Genomic DNA, 11,926 nt, shown 5'->3' with positions numbered 1-11,926 from the left:
TTTGCCCAGTACTAGCAGCCTTCCCAAAACTGGCCAACACTTTTTAATTACCTAAACATGACATACAGACTCTTCACATTCATTTGATTCGTAGCTCGTATGTACTAGACTGAAAAAACAAAACAAAATAGTGCTCAGTCTCTCACGTGGGTGTCAGTGTTATTATGAGAGTAGAGGGTGCAGTATAAATGTACCTTGACAAGACTTTACCAGTGAGCTTAGCCATTAACACACTTAGTAAAGTCTAATTTACCTCCTCAAATTTGTGTCCAGGTGTTCAGTACTTGTGTGAAATGTTGTAACGCAGCAGCTTCGTTATTTTTGTCAAATAGGCAATAAATAAGGAGTAAATAAGAACAGTTTATGCAGTAGCCAAGTGTTGGTTTTTTTCCCCAGTGGGTGACTTTCAGATTTTGATAACCTTCAGTGTGTCTTCCAGTTACCAGTTTTTCTACCTTGTTTTTAATTCAACAGTGTGCTTTGGCTCATTCACAACTTCAGTTCTGTGAATGGGCCCAGTGAAGTCAGAGGGACCGTTTGAGAAATATGTATGATTCTGAATCAGGTTGGCACTGGTTTCTTGTCCATCTGGAGCCCAAAAATAATTTTCAAAACATACAACGGAATTTAGCAACAGAGTCTATTGATTAACACTGTGTACATATCTGTGTTCACTAAACTGTTTTGAAAACTGCCCAACTGCTGTTCTTTAACCTATTGCGTGAATAAACAGGCAATAATAGGAGTTTTGAATAGTAGAAATACCTGGATGTTAGTGATGTTGTTTGCGGTGAATTCCACTCAATTCATGAGGTTTTTTATTTCTTTCAAAGGAGAAAAACTGCGTCTGTATGCTTAGTAACGTTACAGAATGTGCTAGGGTAGGAAGCGGTCTGCTGACTAGGCACAGGTTGGAAAAGCTGCAGTGTGCTGGGGTTCCTGCAAAGCTAAGCAATCCCAGCTTTTCCCTGTATTTTCTGGTTTGCTCTTCGTTATAATGATTTTACTCCAAATAAAATTCTTATCCTCCTGTCTGCAAATAATTTGTTCGCATTTTCGTACTTGGAGTCAACATTTATGTTGTCTTACTTTATGATTTCTTCCAACTGTATTGAAAGATTTTTTTTTTTTAATATATTTTAAAGCGAACCTAGTAATTACTTACTGCTCACAGTACCTCATGCAGGTTTTGGGTCCTGAGACCGTGCTTTTTAGCCTTGTGGCAATCTGTTTTTTGAAGGAGGAGTAGGACTTGGTGCTGAGTATCCTGGCATGCCTTGCCCTCTGATAATAATTGATTACTAACATTGTGATACTAATATTCCCATTTCTTGCAGGCATATGTGATGTTTATGATTTTAACATCTTGTCTCTACCCTAAAGCTACTATTTCTGGACACTGAATTTTTCTCAAGTACTGAAGCTCTGTTTCGTTTGAAGTGCTTTGTTTTTGCAAGCAAATTGTAGCAGTTGCTTTCTAGAGTGTGAGGCAGGGATTAAGGAGAGCTATAGAGTTGCTTCTGGAGGAATTTACCATCATTTGCAGTGAAATCCAGCAGCTGATAACGCAGTTAAACCTTCTAATATTTTCCATAAAGACAAATATTCTTTATACCAACCTCGCGCTTTTGCTTGGTCTTGTGGGCCAGTCTGACCAGAATCTGATCCTTATTTTGCTTAGTATCATTGTAATGTATTTCAGACGGGTGTATGCAGTATTTACACATAAAAATATACCTAACAGTGGAAAGACATGCTTTTGATTCTGCTAAAGCAGGAGATTATTTTCTAACAGTGAAAGATTGTGTAATGAGTCTTCCTTGGAAAATCGTGTATCTGTGCAGATTGCATACTTGTCGTGAGGGGTCGGTGATGTCCTTTCCAATGACAGACTGTTCAACCAGTGTTCTCTTGATTAAATCAAATGGAGGTCCATGGCTTGTTACAATCTACAGTTTTGTGAACGGCACATTTTAATACATCTTAAACAAGTGTTTAGCAGTTATAGTTGCTTCAGATCACCGACGTGAGAATGGCGAGGACTCCCGTGTTCTTTGCCCTGCAGCAGGACTTAGAGGAGTCATTGTCACCCCTTTGTGCACCCAGCCCGCAGGCAGGGGAGCTGTGGGTACCGAGGGGCTGTGCTGCAAGCGACGGGGTGGAAGCAGCCGCACGTACCAGCAAGAACTTATGCCCTGCCTGGGAAGCGGCTCTGCAGTGTTGGGCTGCTTGACGCAAGGGTTGACAAAAAATATCAGCCTACTGCTGAATTACTTTCTCTCTGGAGGATGAGTTTCCAAGCAGTTGGACACGACCTGGCGTAGCATGATGGGCGTGATGCTGACTGGAGTCTCCAGGTGATGTCAACATCTAAGTTGTTAGTGCCTCTGCTGGCACTTCACAATAAGAAGTACTTTTCATCCAAGATAATTTTGAGTTTAGCCTCATGTCATGTGAGGTAGCACTCAGCAGGGGCACAAGAATTCCTTTGCCATACTTCAGTCTCCCGGACCGCACCCTTAGAATCTGTGATCCTGATTATTCACTGAATAACTGTAGTAATAAATTGCTGATACAAATCATTGCCTTTGAATCCAATGTTTAATATGTGGTGAGTGTAAATACCTACAACTTTTCTCACTCCTTGCCTGTCTAATTTGTGATGTGTCCCTGCACTAACCATCTGTCTGAAGAGGATTATTGCACTTTCTGTGGTAGATTAGCTAGTTCACAGGTTCAGTTTAGAGCCAGCAATTGTTTTACTCTCTGGCATCCAGTACAGGCCCATTTAAATATGTCATTTACAGTCTGTGTATGTAATTAATAACAGATTTTAAATTATGAAGGTGAGGGATCAGCTTCAGTCTTTAATTTGGATCAAATCAGCAACTTGTTACTTAGGAGTAGTACAGGATCTCTCTTACGAACAACTGCAGTCCGGGCTCCTTCCTTGGCAGCTGCGAGTACTCACGTGCGAGCCCAGGACACAGCCTTGGGTGAAGAAGGGAACCGAAACAAGGTTAGCACGTCTGGTTTCCTTCCCTTCCTGGCATTAGCGATGTTTTCATTAGCCCTTTGTCTGGATGGTGATCAGTTGTCCACTGTGTGTAGAAGAGCTCTGGAGAGCAACGTGGTGACTTTATGCTCCGATATCAAAGGACCGTGTGGATGCAGGCATCGCCTCTGTTGGCGTGTAAATTATCTGTGCCAGGATATTGTTACAGTGGAGAGACACTGCAGAGTGTGCTCGGTGTGCTGGAACGACTTTCTGTCCCTCATCATTCTTGTATTAGCACAGTAATCATCACAACATCCACCCCAAGCCAATAAATACTGCTGAGAGAAGGTGGAAGAAGGAAACGTGGTGCTGTAATAGCAGCACAAACTGGAGTCACTAAATTGCCAGGGACCTTACCTGCTTTCTGTAAGCATTGCATCTTCTACCTTTGTCACTTGCTTCCATGTCTGTCCTTCCCTCTGTCCTAGGCCCTTCCTTACGCCGCGCTGTACTTGTGCCGAGCCTCTGGTTCTCCAAGGACCAGGCTCCTCCCTCCTCTCCCTCCTTGCAGCATGTGGGTTGCAGCCCCCCAGCCGGCCTCAAACCCTGTGCTCAGGAGAGCATCCTGCCCAAATGTCGCACCCCTCAGCTGGAGCCTGCGGGAGACAGGGCTAACGCAGGTCCCACAGCTGGAATCTAACAGCTGGGACCCCACAGCTGGGATCCAGCCCTGGACTCCCTGCCGCAGGGCAGCCTCGCCTGTTGGGGGGCACGGAGCACCCCCTCCTCAGCTCAAGTCATTTTAATACCCTGATTACCAAAGTGGGTAAGTCACCATCTTGCTTGTAGTAATTACAGATTTTCTCTGTGATTTTTTTTTTTTTTTTTTTTTCCTTCACTCGCCGGTTGCCACAGCAACTGTGCAGTGGCTCGGCCGAAATGCTGTCACAGGGTTTTAAATCTGAAGCGACTCAGCCTTTTCCTGCGCTCTGGCGCATCTTCACTCTTGCCCCCCAGCACCATGGCAACCTGGCGATGGCACCCCTGCCTCGGCGATGGCACCTCGCATTCACTCCCCCTGCGTCCGCAGGTCTGAAGGATGCTGTGGCCGAGCCACGGCTGTTGTTCCCCGTGCACATCCGTGTCTCTCCCATTCCCATCTCAAGCCGTGTGCGGCGGGAGGTGGCGTTGGGCTCTGTTGTGCTGCCTGTGCACGACTTGAAGGAACTGAACCGAACCAAGGTTGTTTTGTGACAGCTGTGTGCCTGGGTGTCACCCTCAGGATATAGAATCATAGAATCATACATGCAAACCTGAGTAAAATGAAGGGTTTTAAGGACAAAACCTGTTCTTCAGCTTCTATGATTCTTGAAAAATGAAAGGTTGTTTCAAACATTAATAGAGCCTGGCTCTGCGTCCCAGGAGTTTTTCAGAAACGTACCGAGAAGGCATTCAGGTGAACTGGGACTCCCCGGGGTCCGAGCTGACGGGCTGCACCACGTGCCAGAGGTGCCGGAGCAGCAACGCGCAGAGCGATGATCTGGGTTTGAGGCGAGTTGGGTGTTACCCTGTGCTGGGTGCAGCTCGCAGGAGCTGGTTCCGTTAACTGGGGCATCCTCCGGCTGAGCTGCAGGGGGACAGCAGGGGTTCCTGCGGGCGCTCCTGTCCCCGGCTGCAGGAGCTGGCAGCAATGGCATTTCTCACCGAGGCAGCCGGCAGCAGCCTGCTCTGAAGCGGAGGAGACAGCAGCGTTTCCGACCAGCACCAGGCAGCAAACAGCCGAGCCCTGTAAGTGCCTTTGCCGTGTGCAACCGGGATCAGCGCAGACCTGGCCCAGCCCGCGAGCGCTGCGCTCCCCGTTCTGCTCGGACCTGCACGCGTCTCCATGTGTGTGCAGGTGTCTGTGGTGTTAAAACGTCCCTGTCATGCAGATGCACGGTTAGCTGTTCCCCGGGTTGTTTGCTGGATCCTTTGTAAAAGAAATCTTCTGCATGCATCTGCTGTTCTGTGTTTTCAGCTGAAGTGGGGGTCACCTTGAGAAACCAGAGCGCTTGCTCCCGTTTAAGATGTTTCCCTTGGTTTGGTGCAGGTTTGGAGCTATTTTGTGACTTCCGGAAGCAGAAGAATAAATTGTGCTTTTACGGTACATTTTATTTGTTCCTATTTGTCTGTTTTCATGACCTCTGAGGAGGCAGTAGTAGGATGCTGAGGAATAAAATCTCACAAGGAATAGAACTAAATTTCCTTGGAGGAAGCTCCACTGGAGGGTATTTTGCAATACTGTAATTTTTCCGAAGCTACAGAATGATTGTGGAGCAACTAATGTGAAAAGCGTGGCAGTGTCATCGTTTCAGCTGTTTAACCCATTGAGAGCTGGGCTGTTTTGGTTTGGGAAATGTGTGGAAATTAACAGTCGTGAATTGGATATGTTGTTGCCATTTGCATTTAAAAGAAAGGATTTTAAATATACAAGCTCGAAGAGGGGTTCTTGTGGATAGCTCACTAGTAAAGTTCACTGAAATATCAAAGAGCAACTTTTTCGGTGGGAACTGTCAAGGAATGACAAACTAAAAAAATATAATTTTTTTCAAGTAACATTAGTTTAGTTGTGCTTGGTTTTTACTAACATTTATATACGGATATGCCATTTATGTAGGTATTTTTAGCTGTGGATCTGGAGCTTGCCCTATTTCTAATAGATGCTTTTTAGACCCCATTTTTTCTTTTCCCGAGATGATGTATTTCTTTCACAGGGAAGCTGTAGGCACATCTCATCTCAGCTTAGCTGTTCCAATAGTTCTTGAATCAAAAATGAGCTGCTCAAAAGTTCCGTGGGTCGCCTGAATCCTAGGATGCCATAATCGCAACATTCCCACTTGTTCTTATCCATTGGATTATGGACCAGGAGACTTTTCTTGGTCCAATATTTGTTGGAGAGAGGGAAAACAGAAACAAGGGCAGGAAGAATACAAAAAGAGATGTATTCATATCCAACCACCAAACCCTGCTGAGATGACATGTAAGGAGAACCTGGACACATGGGTGTAGTGACACTTGTGCGTGGAGATGAGTTTTGAAACTTGGCGGAAAGAGTGAAGGTTTCTGTTCTGGCTTCACTGCTGATTCAGCTCTGATTGTTGGTCTCATTAGGCTGGTGGGTATTGCTGTGTTGCGATGGACACTGTACAGTCCTTCCAAGCTATAGATGTGAGGGTTTTCCTCATGCGTTTAGTCTTCCTTTGGTCTCTTGTGCAATTTTCAAGCAGCCTGACCTGAATGCCCGATGAATGTGGAGTGAGGTCAGGGAGCTGGGCAAAGAGCTGGTTTATTAGGGACAGCTTATGCTGTCCTGTGCGATATTTACTGTTTTGTCAAGACCTGAAAGACAAAACCGGTCCCCCCATTTCTGTTCTTCTGAGCAATAGTGGGGAGTGTTTGGTCCTGTTGGTGTTAATAAATAAATAAGCAACCATGAATAACGGACACTTGAGCTTTCCTTGTAACTATGACAACCGTGACCTTGACAACTTAAGTACAATTATGGAGTTTCCAATTACATCCTGTTCTACGCAAAGTTGTTAAGGTTATTAGAGGCATAAACGGCAAAAGCAACTGTCAGCTTGTGGAGCATTTTCTGGCAAACCCCATTTTGGAGGCAGATAGACGTTTCCATGTGCAGATGGCTGTTGCTCGTTTTGCTGTCGGTGTTTGGTGGGAAGTGCCTTGGTGGGCTCCTCTCCAAGGACAAACTCGTGTTGTTGGTGACAGCCGCTCTCTGCGCTGCGTTTTTCAGCTGCTGCCTGATGTGGGTGCCTGTGGCCACCCTGGCTTTGGAGTGCGGGGCTGTGGCCTTTGCTTGAGCAGGTTGAGGAGCAGCTGGATTCTCTTCTCTGTGCCCGCTACGAGGATGCTGCTTGGTACTGTTTCTCTGGAAGCTGAGGGTTTCAGCTCTGGTTTGTGCTGCATTTGTGTAGATGCTGGATGGAAAATCTAATGCCGGCCTAATATGAAAACTAGATGTAAATTTTCTTGCAGCTGCCTCTTAACAGGACTTTCCTATTCCTGTGATGATCTGAGATAGCTGTAGTCTAGCTATCACTAGAAATTCTTCATGTTACGCTAACAAACTTCTCTTGCAAATACTGTTGTAAGCTAATTCAAATTTCTTTCAGAAATGCACCTTTGAAAAAAAAAAAAAAAACACAAAAATCAAACCTGTTGAACTAGAAGCACCTGTTGTATTCCAGTGTGTGCACTCAGGCTTTCATAACTGCATAGTCTGTATTGAACTCTTAACTCTGCTTCTGGGACCAAGTGAATTGCAGTTAAATAAGTCAACATCCCGGCAGGCTTACTTATTTATTTACTTAGTTGTTTACTACATTCGAGTGGCTAAAGCAGTAAGTGGGATTTCTAATGTCACCCTGCGCCAGGTCAATAACAACTGGTGAAGTCATTCTTTGTTTTCCTGCTTTGCTGTGTTGGATGTGGACAGTCCCTGTCTCCCCAGAGGAGGGTGGGCTGGTACTGAGTGATCGCAGGGCATTTCCAAACTGCAGATGCTGTATACATTGAATATTTTTATGTAGGTACTGCAATGCCATTAGGTTGCCCCATTCTTCCTCAAATGCAGACTAAGGAAGGGCATGATTATGTTTAATGGATAAGAGACTCAACTGTCTTTTACCTCACCCATATTTGTATTTCTTTGTGAAATTTTGGGGATATTCCAGGCCCTGGGATCTCTTTGAGCTGTTTTTAGAAGTAAAATACTTGAGCTGCATCACTTAAGTCCTGAAAGATGCTTGTTCATGAACACTGGAAACCAGGAGACTTGCCCCTCTTTAATAAACTACCTTGGATTTTTATTATGTTTTTAAGACAGGGTCCTTCAACTCTCTTTTGCAGGCCCCAGACACAGAATATACTATCTGCCAGAAGTTGGTGAAAATGATAAAAAGTGAGTAATGAGGGATTTTCAGGAGTTTATGGGGTGCAGAATATAGAAGGACTGGTTAAAATCTTTCCTTCCAGCTTGTCACGCTGTTGCAGAGTAAGAGGTGACGGGGCTTGGGGCGCAGGAATGAGGCTGGAACGCCTGTCCCTGTCCTGCTCGGAAGCTGCAGTCCCATCCAGCTCTGGTGTTCGTTGCCTTTCTGTCTTTCCCCTCCTTCAGGCCTGCTCATCTCATCTGGTTTACCACACGGCAGTCACTGCTTATGTGGTGGAGTCTGTGCCTCCCTCTTCTCGCTGCCCATGTCCTGGCCCCATTATCCAAACTCTTTCCAGCTTGCCTCTCGTATATTCCAGCCTGATTCTCTTCCAGAAAAGCTGGTTGAAGAGCACTGATGTGCAGCTGTAGGAGCATTGTGGAGGTTGGAAAAGGAGAAACAAGAGCTCATGGAAGATAAACAACGCAAAGAACTGGACCACTAATGCTTTATCACATTGTTGGTCTTTGTAACGGTAGTTGGATTCACTCTCTGGTGAAGCCAAGGAAATTAACTTTTAATTCCAAGGGAAAATCAGCGTTGCACTATTTTCCCACTTCCAGCACAGCTACCTGAGTACTGCCAGGCTTTTCAACATTGTTCTTTTTTTTTAGTCTCAGAAACCGTAGCTGACTTGGTCTTTGAGTTTGCAGTTTCTTCCACTGTTGAAATAACAGGTGCAGAAGATGCAGCGTCAGATCGTGCTGAGCTCTGAACTGCAGAGACTTCTCAGCTCTTCAGGAAATACCCTCCTTGCAAACCATGCCCACCAGCTCACCTGCAGGATGCAGAGCGGGCTGTGGTGTGGAAAGAGGGGTTTTGCTTTTAGGCATAATGCTGGTGCTGCCCGTGGGCCCCTGACCGAGGGAATAGCCTGAGATGTTTTAAATTTCACAGCAATTAACACATAGCACCACAGTACCCTCCCTGCTGTGCGTCATAGAAAAGGAAAATAGCAAAAAAAAAAAAAAAAAAAAAAAGAATTTGCCTTTTCCTCCCTGCTCCCCAAATACAGGTCATGAAGGAGTAATTGCAGTGTGCAGCTTGCGCTGCTGTTTCTAAACCACTTAATTGTTCCTGGTTAAATGGGTTTTGGAGCAGCTAAGGGGCAGATGAATGTGCCCCCGTGAATTTCAAACAGGCTTCTGTGTCTTTGGCATGAGTTGCAAGAAGGAGACGCAAATCTGCAGCGCTGACTTCCCGGTGACTTGCAGAGTCTCTTCCCTGTGCATCTCCCGAGGATGCTGTCGGGGCAGGTTTTTCAAGCTGCAGTCTGGAGCAGGGATGTCATGCTGCATTAGCTTCTCTGCTAGCAAGCAAGCAAGCATGTTATACAAACTCCTAGTTCATATATTTTCGCTCTTTTATCTGGATCAAACTCCCATGAATGTTGGGGTCCCTCTCTTAATTTTTTTTAATTTTTCTAGGTGTTGCCCCTTAGAAACATTATCTTGTTAGCTCACAGAAACAACATGTGTTTATTTGTTCACAATAGGCTACTGCTGCTGAATGGTTGTTGTTATTTCTAGTGACTAATTTTGCCTGTCAGAAATAATCACTCAGTACAGAATTTTAAGAGCTGCTGTTAAAAAAAAATACATCCAATTTCACATTGTGTGCATTTAAAAAATCCACGTATCCTTATGTTTCATGTGCTCAATAAACTGTACTAAGCTTCCTCTTTGAAAGTAATTTTTCTTACTAGAAAAATGTGACTTGAACTGCGTTTACCACTGCATGTGTTTATGTAATGCAAAGTTACATACAAAAATATGTCCATATATATTTGCAAAAATATCTGCATTATTAACGTATTGAAAATTCACTTCAGAATAGCTGTTTTATACAGTCATCTGTAACGATGGCCTTCTCTGGCTCAGCTGCCATTAGAGGAAAAATTATTTAGAGAAGACTTTTTTCTTTAAGGGTCTCACTTTTCTGAGATGTGAGGTAGGGAGCATGTAGTCACAGATCTAATCCAAACGTTGTCCTTCACATCCTCTGTACAGTCTGAGAGCTGAAGTCGGTGGATGGTTTTTGTGCACCAGGGTGATTGCTGCCGGCTGGCAAACCGTGCTGCTGCTGCTCGCCGTGCTGGAGCAAGCCGGGCTGGGGAGATGGTCCAGACGTGGGTTATGGAGGCAACGTTCAGGTGGTTGTTATGATAACCAAGTAACACGTGCTTAAACACATATACCCATCCCATCAGCTGATCTGCTGTGAGAATCTGTGTGCGTAATGGAGACAGAAAAGAAGTTGGGTTTAGTTATACTCAAATGGGATATTCTCTCGTTAATTCTGACTCTGGACTAGAAAATGGTTAAACTTTTTATATAACAACTGTCAAGGAAAATTAGGGCTAAGCTACTTTATTTTTAAACCTCTTGCTGTACTTCATGAGTATTTCAGAAAGCCAATACCATTTCCAAATATATTTTTGAGCCTCTCATGAATATTGTATTTTAACCATTAAAGGACTTAGGATAAACAGTAAAAGATAAAATAACATTTTCCGGGAGCAAAGACAGGAGTGGTTTGCCTAGGGAAGGAAGAGTAGGTACCACTGGATGCTGGTGATGTGGTTGGAAAGTTTGTTTGATTTGTATGTGAAGAGGCATCTCATCATTCTGGGGAAGGTAGATTGTTCAGTTTGTAGCAAAACATCCCTGGGAGATGACTGAAGGAGACTAGAATGACAAAGAAAACCTCGGTGGGTTGTTTTAGCCTTCTGACTTAGATATGTTTGCGCTGCTCCATTTGTAAGTTCACGTTAGCTTTAACAGGCTCCTTGAGACATTTAAAAAGTGGCACTTTGCAAAGCAAAGTTAAGGAGGGAATTGCAGATTGCAGAAGATCAGGCCGGATAAATAGGTCTGAGCGGAGGACGTGAGTCGAGGTGGTTAATCGTTGTGAGATGCTGGGCTGATTCACCCTTGACAGCTCTTTCCACAGTGGCAGCCTCACTGACCTACGCTTGCATTTGGGTTTTCCGAGAGGACAGTCATGAGATAAGAAATTTTTTGGTATTGTGATATTTCTTTGCGCGTTGCTTCTGCAAAAGTTAGCACAACTAAAGAAAGAAGCTGAGACTGAAAAATTAATAAATGAATTAAATGAATATTATAAGTGAAGCTACTCTTGTAAAATTAACTAGTTCCCTCTAGCCTTCTGGCCCAGAACTTTACAAAGCTAATCCAGCTTCTTCCATCGTGTGCACAAGTGTTGTGCAAGTGTTTGCTCTCCTTGGCAGGTTTCAAAATACCTTGAATATTAAATTAAACTCAGAGCAAACTAAGTGAAACCAAGTGCTGTGTCGATTGTCTGAGAAGGCGCAGGAATTTCCTTTGTACCTGAGTATTAACGAATCTGTGACTTAATACATCTCTATAGGCAAGGAGTTTTTTGTTTTCTTTTGCCAATTTTGAAAAAGCTCAAGCATGAAGGAAAGTAAATAGTATTTTGGCTAAAGACAATACACAAATTAAATTTCTGAAACATTAGTGTCTTTTTGTATTAGATGAGATTTTTCTCATGAACTTAGATTGAATCAAAATAACAGATTGGCTTGAGGGATGGACTGGAAACAATTTTTTAAAAGTTCAACATAGTCCACATACATAGAGAAAGTAGAGAAGAAGAGCAAGGGAAAATAGATAATGATCTTTAGTCCCTGGCCCCGCCAAGACTGGGAGATTCAGATTTAGCCTAGAATCTTGCCTCAACAAGACCTAACATCAGACTTAGGTCTCAATCCTGAGACTGCTCTGAACATCAGCAGTAATCCAGCAAAGTGCTTTCCATTTCTTTGCGTTGAAATTAGTGATGGGGAAATGGAAATGAATGGCACAGTAGTGGTGGCTACATCCATAGGGACACGAATAAATGTTTGCTTTTCTTTTTTTTCAGAACACCAGCCAGAAAGACATCTCTCAAGATT

Source organism: Caloenas nicobarica, chromosome 14 (assembly GCF_036013445.1).
Source record: "Caloenas nicobarica isolate bCalNic1 chromosome 14, bCalNic1.hap1, whole genome shotgun sequence".
NCBI lineage: Eukaryota > Metazoa > Chordata > Aves > Columbiformes > Columbidae > Caloenas > Caloenas nicobarica.
The sequence above is the reverse complement of the archived record's forward strand: the minus strand, read 5'-3'. Positions refer to the sequence as shown.